The sequence below is a fragment of the Rhinolophus hipposideros genome (genome assembly GCF_964194185.1).
Source record: "Rhinolophus hipposideros genome assembly, chromosome: 7".
Taxonomy (NCBI): Eukaryota; Metazoa; Chordata; class Mammalia; order Chiroptera; family Rhinolophidae; genus Rhinolophus; species Rhinolophus hipposideros.
Genome location: NC_138053.1, coordinates 12,627,517 through 12,642,297, shown reverse-complemented (window position 1 = coordinate 12,642,297; position 14,781 = coordinate 12,627,517).

Here is a 14,781-nt window from a genome sequence, read left to right as displayed (position 1 = left end):
CATCCCAGCATGAGCCATGCACAGAAGACGACTAGGATGGCTGCAGTGTAGAGGGAGTGGGGAGAGAAGTGGAAACAGCCTGAAGAGGGTGGGCAGGAGTCAGGCCATGCAGCGCCTTTCGGGTTTGTACAAAAGGTAGAGGAAGAATTTTTATCTTCCTCTGTTTTTGTATGTAGGAAGGGGGTTGAGTTGATAACCTTTCCATTCTGAAGGGATCACTCATCTTTAGGAAGGAGGTAAGTTGAGGTTGGGGTAGGTGAGAGCAGAGTACAAGCAGGGAAGGCAGGAGGCCACTAACTGGTCCAGGGGGTAGGTGTGTTGGCTTAAATGGTGGTGCCGTAAATAGTGAGAAAATGATGGATAATAATAAGAGTAATACTCAAAGCTAACATTTATCGATTGTTCGCCATCAGCTTTACACTCACTAACTTGGTTTTGATCCTGAGAACAATCCTGTTAAGCATACTTAGTACCATTTTATAGTTAAAGAAATGGAAGCTTCATAACTGGTTCTCAGAGCTAGAAAATGGCAGAGCTGGGATTCCGTCTCATGCTGTCTGATGCCAGTATCCGTGAGTTTACCACATTACATACATTATGTTTTTTGTGATTTTTAAAATGACAGAAAACAAACAAAGGTCAGGAATGCATCCTCTAAACAAACCACATTGATCCTGTGACGTTGTTAGAGGACACATCTGGAAAGCAGTGTTTTCAAATTCTTACTATCACTTCAGTATTTGTTGATAGCAAAAGAGGGGATTTTGTGACTCTCAACAGACTACTTGTGATTATTTTTGAGTTGATACACACTGATAAGACCTAATCTTTCTAGGGGGAAAAAAAGTCAGTCTACAAAGTGCACTCCACCTAACAGTTGCTGATATAATATCTTTAAAGAACTTATCTTGGGTCTATTTATAAACACCTTGGCGGAGCATGCATAACTCGCATTTTGTAGAGAGATAGAAAAGCTTCCTAGAAATGCAACTCATATCAGCTTCCAAATCTCATTTCTTCTTGGAAAACAAAATAAATTGGATTTGTGAAACCTGATTTCATCTACTAAAGAAGAGTGACTTCTTGTGACTTTAGTGAAGTCACTCTTCTATAGTGAAGGCTCTCAGCATTGGTTACCAATAAATTTCTCTAAGGAACCAAAAATTCACAAATTTATAGAATTTGAGTTTAATTCATAAGAATTTCTTGGGTTGTTCAGATGATGGCACAAGACTTGGTACATCTGTTATGGGACTCTCGATTCGTCAATGAAAGGTCAGCAGCTGATTAATATGCAAGCAGGGTTTATTAATGATATGAACTCAGGGAAGAGAATGGGTCTAGCTGAGGTGGGAGAGAGAAGCATAGGCTCCCCATATTAGTGATACATTCTTAGGGAAGAGAACAGGCCTAGCTAAGGTGAGGGAGAGGGGGACGGGGGAAGAGAGAGAGATAGAGAGAGGAAGAGGGAGCTCGAGGGCTAGAGAGAGAGAGAGCCCTTGTCCTGAGGACTTACAGTTTGCTTGGTGGGGTGAGGGAGTTACATATTGATTTGTTGGGAAAAGTGGTGCCTGCTCTTCCATGGGAGGGCGTGACCTGCTAAGATGGGTGGAGGTCTGTTGACTCAGATCCTTATCTTGCTCCAGACCACCTCTCTTCACCTGTTGTTGTAAAAACATATACTTGGCTGACTGGAGACCCATTATTCAAAGCTGGTTATGAGCTTTTTCTGCAGACACTATGGACTCCTCCCACCCCCTCTCCTCCTACATTTTCTAACTTCTGCCTAACATATCCATGTGATTGTTTTGGTTGGGGGTAGAAGTCCTGTGAAATGACTAGGAATCCCGGAGAACTCACTGTAGTCAATGCCGAGTCACTTTGGGAGCGCTTGACTGAGTGTTAGGAGCCCAGACGACCAGTTTAACCTCTAGATACAGGACTCACAATGCTGAGCATATGAGCTTGCCTGGGAAAATGTCTAGAGCCTGACCGGGGAAAAAAGCATAGTTTCCAAAAGAAAAAAAGAAAACTACCAAAGCAAAATTAATAAACATTTGTTAGATGGTCGAAATTATAATACTGAGTCAGCTTCATTCATCGCTGGATATAGTGTCCATAGCAATTTCATTATATTTGAAAACAGTCTTTAGATGGGATGCTCTTACTGAGTAAGAGTTCCTAAATATACATGATGAGTGTTGAAAAATCACAGCATATTTTAAATTAGGTACTTTAGCCAAACAATTTCAAAGGCAAAATTATAAAATCCTTTCTAAGCAAAATTATTAAATGTGGGATGTGTACACATTTTAATATCTTTCAATTGATGTGAAAATAAGAGTAGAGAATATAAAGGTCTTAGTATAGTAATCGGATACTTTAGAGGACACTGCCTCTTCTTTTAGAGGTGGTCTGTAGCCGGGCTTTCCCCCAAGGCCTCCCAAGGGCTGGATATGTGATGTGGCGGGAGTCAATTTCACTCCCATCCCTGGCTTTGCTTCTGGGAGAACAGGAGTAAAGAATACCTTAGAAAAAGAATATATGTCCTGACAGGTAGTGACTATCACTCCAGCTCGATTTCACAGTAATCTGGCTCCATGCTGCCACTCAAAAAACATGCAATCTGAACTTTGACTTGGAGAGACAGGCCCAGTAACTGCCACAATTGGTTGATGTAATCATGATGATAGAGGTATTTAGAAACCTGGTAGGTTTTATTCCCAGTCTTTTCTGGTCCTTATAGTGAGCTTATTTGTTTATCTAATGAGTGTCTCATCCTCAGTACTGCAAACTTTGCAGGAAATGATCTGTAAGGGCCCGATATTGTGTTATGTTTAAGGTCACAAAGAAAAACAGTGGCAATCTCCCAAAGAAAAGACAGGCATCTGAGTCTGGATATGTTGGGTCACTAGGGTCACTGTTGATTCCCCAGGCCAACTGTTACAGGAAACAGAATTATAAGCCTGTCTAACCAGGAGAGAATGGACTTCAGAAATCTGATTTCTATATCCCCCTTGACATTTAAAAAACTCTGCTCTTGTGCCAGACGTTCAGAGGAGAGTGAAGAAAATTTTAAAAGAAGAAAAATGTTTATTTGTTTTAAGGTTTGCTCAGTAATCCACTTATGCCATTTACATTATTTAAAGAAACCTTTCCCTGTAAACACCATTAATTATGTAGTATAAGAGCCAAATAAAAATGCTAGAAAATAAAAGTAATTGTGGAATAAATTAGTATAGTTTGAGTGCACATATATTATACAGAGACTGTAGACTTTTATATTTTATTGAAGAGGTGGATTTGTGGTTTTCTATTGTTTGACCTGCCAGGATGGAAAAACAGAAATGATATTTTACAGATGGGTACAAAAGCCGTTAAATTTGAACTCATACTGGCAATGAAATTCTGATTTTCACAGGGGCTTTGACTCATGTCCCCTTTCTGTATCTGTCTTGAAAAGACTATGGGAGGGAGATGTGGGTTGAGCGTCCCATGGATTTTCCCAGAAGGTTTGTGGGAGCAGAACCATTACAGTCTATTCCAAAATCAGTAGCCTCCAACGTCTTCTCAAGTGCCATAACAGAAGTTTGCTTGCGTTTGTGCTAAAGGAAATGAATACATGCAGCCTGCCAGACACAAAGCAGGGCAGGGTCTGAAGTTGTTGCGGAAATGTGGCATGGGACCTTATAGTAACAATGACAATATACGTTTGTATCACCTTTGTAATATATCAAGGACTTTCATGTATATTATTTAATTTGATCCTTCACAATGATTCTGTAAGATCGGTAAGACATGTACTTTTACCAACCCCATTTTACAGATAAAGAAACTGAACCTTAAGGAGATCATGATGAAGAAGGGATTAGAAAGCATTTCCTAACTCCTATCTATATTTTTTCCACTACCATATATTTCTTTTTAAGTGTAGATGAATAGAAAGATGGTTTCGTTGATAGCAATATTTTGTGCTATGTGGAATCTTTTAAGAACATTTGAGTGCATTTATATTATTTCCTCAGGGAAAGTTTTGTTTTACTTAGAGAAGCAGGAAATGGAGTTGAAATGGGAAGTTTTTCATTTTTATGGATTAAAACCTTATGTTATGTTCAGTAAGCCTGGATCACAGAGGAGAATAGATTGTTCACAGCATAAAGAAGGGAGAGAAGAGCAAAAAGCACTTCCTTGGTTCCCTGCTTCAGATCGACACCCACCTAGGGAGGCCTATTCAGACAAAACAGAGTGGCTGGTTCATCAGTCAGATAGAAGACCACACTGTCTTCCAGCATCCCACAAAATACAAAATACTGAAGCGTTGAAGTTCACGCTTACTTCTCAGAAGAATTCAGAAGGATAATTTTTTTCACTGCTTTGATCATCTTTCAGAAATATGCTGAAATATTTTGCTGTATTATCTACTATGTCAGCACAGCACAAAATAAAGGAAACTTGTCTTTCATTTGTTTATTCAGAATAATGCTCGCCGAGTATGTATTAATACTACTAGATCCTAGAACTCTGGGGTTGAACCAAATAGACATGCCCCTTGTTGTGATGGAACTCCCAGTCAAGTGGGGGAGATGAATGTTAATCAAATGATCACATCAGTAAATACTATAGAAGCCTTCTTCCAAGGAGAGCAAGACTAGTAGCTGAGTAGGTAATTGAAAAATGCAGTTAAAATGGGAAATCGTTAAACTCTGTGTGTGTGTGTGTGTGTGTGTGTGTGTGTGTGTGTGTGTGTGTGTAATTTTCTTTTTTACTTAAAACACATAAATAAACATTTATTTGCAATATGTGATAGGGCCAAGTTGCTTTCTTTGAGGATCAGTCCAGTAACTGAAATTTTATATATATTTTTTGCATTAAAAACTCAGTCAAAAGAGATATCATCTACAATTTCCAGTTTCAGATACTTTAACGTGGAGGGAGAACCTAAAGACACTTGTGAAGTAATTTGAATTCATTTAAATTTTTATGATTTTTTCCCTCAATCTTTTACACTTGTCCTGCCTAATTTAAGAGCAATTTCCCTGCAGCTTTTTCAAGTCTTTCTAAAGCATTTAACTTACTTTTCATGGAAATAAGAACTCTTTTTTTATGCTCATATTTAATTAGTTTATGTGATATTTAATTAAACTACATAATTATAGTAATCAAGTACAACTGCCATAAATAGGTTTGGGAACAAAAGCAATCCCCTCTTAGTAAGGACAGAGTTTAGTTGTTGGGGGTAGAAGTGATGAGGGTACATATTAGATCGCAGAAACCACAAGTATTTATTGTGTTCTGGCCAGTAAGTCAATACGTTTTACAGATGGGTTTGCAAACAACAGTTAATTCCCCAAGGAGCTCAATTAAAAGGTGTTCTATAGTAATTAAAAACTAATAAACATTAATAAGGAAAAGCAGTGGATGCCATAAAGGCCTGTAATTGGAGGATGTGACTCAGCCTTAAGGTGTCAGGAAAGGTCTTTCAGAGGACTTGACCGTTGAGCTGAGATCAGAAGCTGGTTAGGCATTTGTTGAGGGAGGGGTCTGGAGAAAAAGAGGTCCAGGCAGCAGGAGCAGCAGAGTCGATGCTGTGAGGGCAGAGGGAATACGTGTTGAAAATGAGGAAGTGAAAGAAGCCAGTGTGGTCAGTCAAGAGTGGATGTGGGAAGGCAGTCCAGGATGAGGCAGGGGGAGAGGCCAGTTCTCGCCAACGTTATAGGCACTGATAAGCATGGCTGTCTTCATCCCTTTTGACAACAGGATGTGTCAGTGGTTAGAAACAAGGGTCTGCTTATTTGATCAAGAGCAACAGCTAATTTGTTGAGAATTTTGACCCTCAAATCTAATTTGGGCACTCGGATTGTTTGTTTTAAATACACTCTAGGTAGTGGAGAAAAAAATCTTAATTTCTGCCAACCAGAATTTCTTAGGGAGGGAACTGTCCTTGACTAGGGAAACACATTCATCAGCCACATGTGGGTCAAAGTTCAGTTCTGATGGTAGGTGTCAAGATAATAAAAGAGATGCTAAATATCTCTGCTGAGAAATAAAGAGGGAGGGAGAAAGAAGGGGTTGTGTGTTTATTAGGTTCCTAGGGCTGCCAACAAAGTACCACAAACTGGAGGGTTAAAACAACAGACATTGATTCTCTCACAATTTTGGAGACTAGAAGTCTGAAATGAAGGTGTCAGCAGGGCCATGCTTCCTCTATGAGGCTCTGGGTAGTCTAATCTTGCTTCTTCCTAGTTTCTGGTGGTGGCTGGCAATTCTTGGTATTCTTTGGGGTACAGTTGCATTATTTCAATCTCTGCCCCTGTGGTCATATGGCTTTCTCCGTCTGTGCCTCTTCTCCTTTTATTATAAGGACACATTCATATTGGATTAGAGCCCACCCTTGTGACTTCGTCTTAACTTGATTACTTCTGCAAAGACTATTTCTAAACAAGGCCATTCCACAGATGCTAGGGGTCAGGGCTTGAATATATATTTTGGGGGCATAATTTAACCCACAACAGGTGTGAAGGGAGAGTGGTGAGAAGGATCAGCAAAATCTTGGGAGGTTAAATGGCTAGGGTGGTTATAACCAGTAAGAAATTGCTGGGGTAGGATGGCTGAAAGGACTAATAGGGTTTTTGAGTACTTTTCTTCCAGTGTAAGATGTGACGGCTTACATAACATCTTCACTATTGTACCCACATGGTGGTTCCCACATTTCCAGTGAAATTTCTGCTACATGTATTTACTGCTGCTTCGGTGGCAGAGGTGAAGGGGCAAGTGACAAATAGAGTCACCAAGAAGGATTTGGGTTCCGTGTTTGGGTCACTGACATAAAGGGTGTGATTGCAGAAAACCTCACAGAGAACAACTCAACAGAGGCTGAAATGCTGAAATAAAAGTAATTCTGTGGCTATAAATCCTGCCTCCCCCCCAACCCAGATTAGAGATTATTGGATTTCCACAATCTCTAGCATTGGGGTTTGGGTCAACCATATTTCCATCTTGTTGAGCTAGTAGGACTAAGGTTTCAAACACATTGGTTAAAAAATCTTTCCCTTCACTTTGTTCTATCAGCCTTTTTAGGGCACAGTGCATGAGTTTAGCTAAATCAGAAGAGTTGCTTTTTTAAAAAGTCCTGTATCCTAGATCTCTTGCCCTACCATTTCAAAATATAAAAATTTCAAATAGAATATCACTTTGACGGCAAGAGAATGTTCTCTGAAATTCAGTTTTCATTTCTTGTCAGTCTCCCTCTTCATAGAAACCTTTTCATTTCATTTCCCCATCTGTGGCTGAGGAAGCTCTTCATGCCTTTCATTCAGGTTTGAACCCCAGCTCTGAAAATGAAGGACCTGACTTCCCAGAGTGAGTCCAGATGTTCATGTTCAGCCTTATTGTTACTAACCGTCAAGTCTGAGAGTTGTACAAAATTAAATCTGTCCTTGAGGCCTGCAAGGCAAGATGATCTTGATGATAGTTTAATGTCCTCAGAGTGAAATAGCTGAAATGGGGGAAGAACTACCATCTCTATGAACTACGATCCCGCACAACAGCCTTTTTGTTCATTTCTGTGCTTCATTTACGTTGATATTGAACACAAATGTGGTTTTAAAACACCTAAAAGCCTCCTTAAACCCTAAGTAACTGACAAATGGTTAGAATAATTAATAAAGCAGGTGTTTTTTGTTTTTTTTTTTCTCCTGTAAACAGCTTGAAGAAAATGAGAAACTTTGCAGCTGGCAAAGGCATTATTTGTGGCTAATATATCGTGCCTCTGTGAAGGTTTTTCCTCATATTGCAGGTGCTTCGTGAACACTGAGGCTGCTCATGCCAAATGGAGCAAAAAGCAGAGCCATTATCCAGGGATGGTGTCCCACAATATGAGGTTATACTTAGGTATTTAGACAAGAACTATCTAGGGTCTTCTTACACGTAGTGAATCCTGCATGGGTTGTTGGTCACACTAGTTAGATAGCGTTTACCCCTGAAGGAGCTGACTAACCCATCCATTCCCCTGCGTTATGCTCGGGGAACGGTGTTCTCTGGCTGTTGAGGGAAGATAGGCCCTCTTGGTGAACCAAATAGTCAATCTCTCCAGCCTTTGAGAGCCCGTCTCCCCCTTGGACCAAGCCGTGTCTGCATGACTCTCGCCTGCTGAGGGAAGGCGTCCTCCATAGAGAAGGCATGCATGTCAGGGCTAGATGTTCCTAGATGGCCTAGAGAATGCTGGAGGAACGGCCTCTGAGGGTTGACCCCAGGCCTCCACCACATGCCAGGCTCTCTAGTTCTTTACAGCGTTCTTTCCCACAATTCCTGTGTGGGGTTCTACTTCCACAATTCTTGCTCTGCCCTTATTAGTTCTTACAACAGCCCTTTAAAGGCAGTTACCCAACCATGTAAGAGACAGATACCAGTCTTTTAGGACACCCACATTTTGACCACACCCTAAGGTCAAGACCATTTTCTCGTGGCTCTATACAAACTCTCAATGGCTACCACACATTAAAAAAATAACACAGAGGAAAAAAAATTCAACTTGAACTAGCCTTATAACTGCCCATTAGTGCTTGTAGGCAGTGACAGCAAAAAAAGCAGCCTTAAGTTTTAAACATTTCATTTTTTGTTTTTGTTTTTTTAATAACAGCAAGTCAAGTTGGCCAGGATTCAGAACAAATCTCTTGGAATGGTAATAAAAATAAAAAGATTCTTTATAAATCAAGAGTGTTAGCTACTTTCTGGGAGAAAGCAGGAAGACTAAAGGATAACAAAACTTTGGCAGATATGAATTTTAGAAAAAAAATGAGGATCAGTTAGTCCCATTAGCCAAAAAGACAAGACAGGAATAATTGGCATAAGCGTGGTGGAATAAAAGACATCGAATATAGGAAAAAACTCATTTTAAGTATAGGGAAACTTTGTCATTGCCCCCTTGTACTGTTGGTGACAATTCAGTTATAGTATAGTCATATTTCTTATTTTGTATTGTTAATTGGTTAAGGCATAGAGCATCTTTATGAAATTTTTCTCTCTTCATGTGCGCACTTGTGTTTGTGCCTGTAAAAATGAAGAAACAGAGACACAGCAGAGACACATATTACTAGCTCCATTCATCTGGGGAAAGCTCACAACTCAGAATTACTCTTTCATTCCACTATAGTGAGGTAGATGGTCACTTTGAAGACATCTACTCACAGCTTTTTGCCATCCCCCACTCCCCACCCACGGTCTCATACTGGGGTTAGTTGTGGCTTCTTGGTTTAGCACTGGTCTCCTTTCTGATCATCACTGACTCTCACATAAGTGTAGATGATGAGGCAGAAAATCCTACCATGTGGAATAGTCAGCTCATGTTTCACTGTATTTTCTCTGCCCATCACCTGTTTTAAAAGCTTATCTGATTGTGTATTATCTGTCACATCTTGCTTGGATTCCTCTTTCCTCTTGGTCTGGAGAGAGAGAGAGAGAGAGAGAGAGAGAGAGAGAGAGAGAGAGAGAGAGAGAGAGAGAGAGAGAGAGAGAGAGAGTTTAAAGTTCTTTACCATCTAATGTTGCCTGTGCTCTTACAGGTGATTTACACACCGCATGGCCTCTGCTGCCTGCGTGCTGTAACTCAGTAACTCAGGGGTAGCTTGACCTTCAGAAGCTGCTGAGCCTCTTTGTCTCTAAGCAGAGGCAGAGGAGACCATTATAGCAAGGAAATCACACGTGGCTTTCCAAACTGCATGAAATACATCTATTGTGACTAGGTGAATTACATATTCATGAAAACTGCCAAACGGAAGTCTACTCCGCTTGCCAAGCACTCACCTTGGCTGAGCGCAAGACCCAGCAAACAATGCAGAGCTCTGGCCCTCTTATTTATTTGCCTTGACAATCAACATGGGTGGCATGATTGCAGGTTTCTACAATGTGCTGTGGGAAGAAATCTGGGAAGAGTTTGCATTGCTAAGGAAAATTATATTCCCTGATGATTTCATTTTTATTTCATATCAACAAGTATTTATTGGGTGCCCATTGTTCTAACATTATCTTAACAAAATTGCATTACTGTATGATTAAGAAAGGAATTTATTGGTCACAAGGTGAGTTTCTGCAAATATGATGACGATTTTCCTTCTCCCGTGAGACAGAATACCCAACTAGTGCTTGTGAAACCACACACACCAAGACAATGAGTTTTGACGTTTCTGTTTCTTTTTAATTCCTGATTTGTTAGCAGAGAATCATGGAAACTCCATATTTTACAGATGGGAAAATGAAGCCAGCGATGCTAAGTAACTCCCCCATCACCCCAGTGGACACTGTTAGTGGCAGAGCCAGGATGAGCACTGCTGTCTCTTGAATCTGAGTGCATATGCCCTCCACCACAACACTGCACACGTGTGGATTTGACTTCAGTGTTACAATGTCAGTAGTGACAATGACCAAAAAGACTGTGACATTTAAAATGCTGTCCTTCGTTCTGTTCATAGCTCCTCAGGGGCACAGTTCCAGCAGTGGTGAGGTTTATGCATGTGCTGATCCTTCTTCCATCAGTCCTTATCCTTCTTTGCCCTGAGATCTGTCCATCTTTACATTCTCTGCTGAGCTGCGGAGACCTGAGTTAAATGGCAAGAGCAATGGTGGTCTGTCTCTATCTATCTATCTATCTATCTATCTATCTATCTATCTATCTATCTATCTATCATCTATCTATCTAATTTTCTAGTAAGGATCTAGCAGAAACCAACAACTGTGGAAAGCTGCCAATGAGGTGTACTCCTTGAGACCAAGAGGTTGCATTGGCAGCCTCTTGATTCCCAAGCTTCTTGAATATGGCAGGGAGGGCAGCTCCCCTCGGGGGTGCTGCTCTGCAGGATTGTTCTAGGACTCTTCTCTCCAGGCTTCTCCTGACCTTTCAATGATTTTGTTAGCACCTAATTCCCTATATTAAATCTCTTTGTACTTAAACTAGCTAGAGTGGTTAATCCGATCTGTAACTGAGTCCTGACTCATCTGCAGCTCACAGATGAGCCTGTTCTATCACATCATCAAATTGAATTTAAGTCATTCTGTCTCCTTGTTTCTCTCTCTCTCTCTCTCTCTCTCTCTCTCTCTCTCTCTCTCTCTCTCTCTCTCTCTCCCCCCCCCTTCCCGCTACCCCCTAATTCATAGACTATAAGCTTATTCATCTTTTAGTCCTGTTCTAGGTGAGATAAAGCCTGGCACATAACATTCACTTAAGAGATGTTTGTTTGAATAAATGGATGGATGACTAAATGCAGAGGATCAAATAACCTGTGATGCTTAGTTCATGGGAGAATGAAAACCTTGTGGAAAATGCAATTTTATTTCCTACATATGCCATTAGTGTATGTTATTTAATACAACGTAGAAAGGCACACACTTTTAGCTTGATATTAATCATTACCTTTTACTTAAACAGTCAAATGGGATCTGCTGCTCAGCAGTTAAATATTTTGCTGTCCCTGGAAGATGAGCGATGTGCATTGATGAATGCGAGCCTTGCCTCTTTGTGCCTGCCTCCTACCCATTACACTTTTTTCCTGGGTAAATTCTGAACAGGTGCTACTAGATGCCTCATTAACTGCACGGAGCTATGGAAATCGTGGGTGAGATGATCCTTCCCAGAAACTAAGCCCTGCATTCTTTAAACACGGCTCTGGACTTAAACCATTGTGATTCTTTCTGTGTTGCCATCAGTGACAGACACTGTCTTAAGATGCCAAGAGCTTGAATTGATGTTGTGTCTTATCTTCCCTCTGATCCTCCCTTCTTGTCATTATTCACTCTGTGCTCTATCATTTATCTATCTGTTTCATTTCTCCATGAATATGTATTAAGTGCCTACAGATTGCATTATAATAATAATAACATAACTTTTTAAACCATTTTAAAAGGCTTTCACAATTTTTAACTCATTTCATTCTCGCTAAAATTTTCTAAAGTCAGGAGGTTAGGTGTTGATATTCTCATTTTACTGGTGAGCATAGGTGAGGAAATGTAGAAAGGGTAAGTGTCCTGCTAAAAGTTATGCAGCAGAACTGGGCCTTGATGGCACCAGCTGATCTGACTGTAGGTTCAGTGTTTGTCTCAATCCCATACTTTCTATGATCTGAAACAAGACCACAAGACACAAAATAGGCAACATCAGATCTTTAGGGCTTTGCACTGTGGACCAGCATATTACATACACAAAAACAGAGAATGTCTTGATGAGTTTGAAAATGCTTCATCTCGATTACAATAGGTATTTCTGTTATCAGTGAATGGGTGTGTTGCGTCTACACGAAGCACCTAACTGGAGAGAACACACGAAGCTTAGCTGGCAACGGTGAATCTCTTTGGCATTAATGTTGCCACTGCAGCAGCAATTGGAGGTCCCACACAGCACCCTGAACCTCGTCTGGTGACATATAGGATATTGAGCAATATTTCCAAGTAGGGGAGCAGCCAGGGGAGGGGAATTAGGATGGAAAACATCCCAGAAGCCCAGTCAAACAGGGATTGCTTGAAAGGTATAGGGTGGAGAGGAGATGCTGTGAATCATTTTCTGTGTGACACCAGAGAGCAAAAGACCAACACCAGTGTGTGTGTACAATGACAGGAAGATACAAGAAAACATTTTCTGACAATCCCAGGATTCCAAAAGGAGAGGGACTACACTGGAAGGTGATATGCCCTTTGTTATTGGACATGTTCAAAAAGACGACCACCTGTCAAGGTTCTGACAAGGGAGCCTCCCTTGTGGGGAGGTTAAACAGTCGTCTAATTGTCAGTCGAATGTCACCTGGGAGCTGACTGAAAAGCAGGCCTAACTTGAGAGTCTGATTCGGCGGCAGTTCTGGGCACAATCCAGAGAATCTCTGTTGGGAAACCACTGGACTAAATCAGTGGACTCCACAGTGGAGTGCAGAAAAAGAAAGACACCTCCTTAATGTTTACATATTATCTAAAAGTATAAAAAGGAAGTAAGCTTACTAATACTTGGTGTCTAGTGAATCAGATGGTCACCTATCACATGTGAGATATGACATAGGATCCTGCTGGCTGCAACAGTGTTTTCATTTGTTTATCCAGATTAGCATGTTTCCATATATTGTATTTTATTGTGCCCTGTTAAAGAAATTTATTACCTTAACTAACAGAATTGCAAATAGTAGTATCTTTACAATATATTGAATGAAATGGGGAATAATCAGGACAATCTTTTGTGACACTTAGAAGTTGGATTATCTTGGGTCAAAATAATTAAAGCATAGTCAAACTTGAAATTGTGCATTTTTCTTTTATAAAAACACAGGTATCCAATTATGCTGACTTCCTGTGATGACAAGTAACTGTTCGTAGTATTATTCTTGGTGGAAATTTCTGAAAAACACACATCACAATTAAGATGTTCCATTAACATAGGACTTGGTATGGGCCAGGCATTGTTTTATTTTCAAAGGGTTAAGACATTGACTCTTCATACCATCTTTGATGGTAGAGACTAATAACTACATTTAACAGATGAGGAAACTGAGGCACAGAAAGGTGAAGTGACTTCCCCAATATCACTCAGTCAGTGAAAGAGTGGGGTTCAAATGAAGGCTTTTAATCAATCAATTAATTGACTCTATCTCTAAAATGAGAAATCAATTGCTGTTTGAAAGAAACTTGTGCTATGGAGCAAGCATGCTGAAAATGTTTCCATCATTAATGTCATTTTTGTGTGTCAACTTTAAAAACCATAACGTCATAAACTTAGAAAATTTAGTTACAGAATTTAAAACTGATTTTAAAATGAGTTTCAATGTATTTTGAACTATTTATTAAATATATAAAAATACAGTAGGTTCCGATATGTTGGGAAGAACAAATGATAAAGAAGGAAAAATAGAAATTTACTAGCAAATTCTACAAAAACTGTCACGTAATTGGAGGATGAGATTAAAACTAAGTTTCATGACTTGGTAAGCCCAGCCAACATGCATTCTGTACCCATTTGGACGGATATATTTTTGAAAAGCATCTTTCTCAGCAGTGGCAGTCATTGAAGCTGCACCAACTTTCAAATCCCTGTATCACAAAGGATTATAGTAAGATTTAAAAAAATAATAAATCATATTTCATTGCATTATTCTCAGTAAAGAAATGTTACCAAGGGTGGCATCTTTTTAAAAGTGAGAACAAATACTCTTTGTTATTAAGAAAATACAATAAAACAAAAATTATTTTACAACATTTATCTTTAAATTTTTTTCTCATTTTGTGTATTTTATAATAATTACCATGTGGGTACCACAGTGTGTGTACACAACGTATATAAAAATAACATGGGACGTGCTCAAATAGTTTACTAAGGTGGGTACATGAGGCCACTGGGTGTGATCTCCTTCAAAGTCCATTCCCTAGTTTGGAGTCTTTAATCGCAGGTTAATGCTCTACTCTTATTTGGTGGGTAATAAAACCTAAGTGCCAGAAAGATACACAAGGCAGGCAGCACCTCATTATCCAGTTCACTGCCCAAATCCCATCCCAAAAGAAAAAAAAAGGCTAAATAAAGATGCACATTTCTGAGTGAATCAGCTTGATTTAAGACGTGGAGCTATCTATGTTTTATACAACATCTAATGCACCATTGATGCTCAATAAATAACAAATCGTGATATTAATAATTAAGAATTGATGTCACTGCTCCTGTGAAATGATTTGCAGAAGAGTTGTTCCCCATTCACCCATAAAGAAAAATGAGAGGTAGAGACAGAGCAACAGCTTTTAAGGAAATTTAGTTCCAGCTACTTT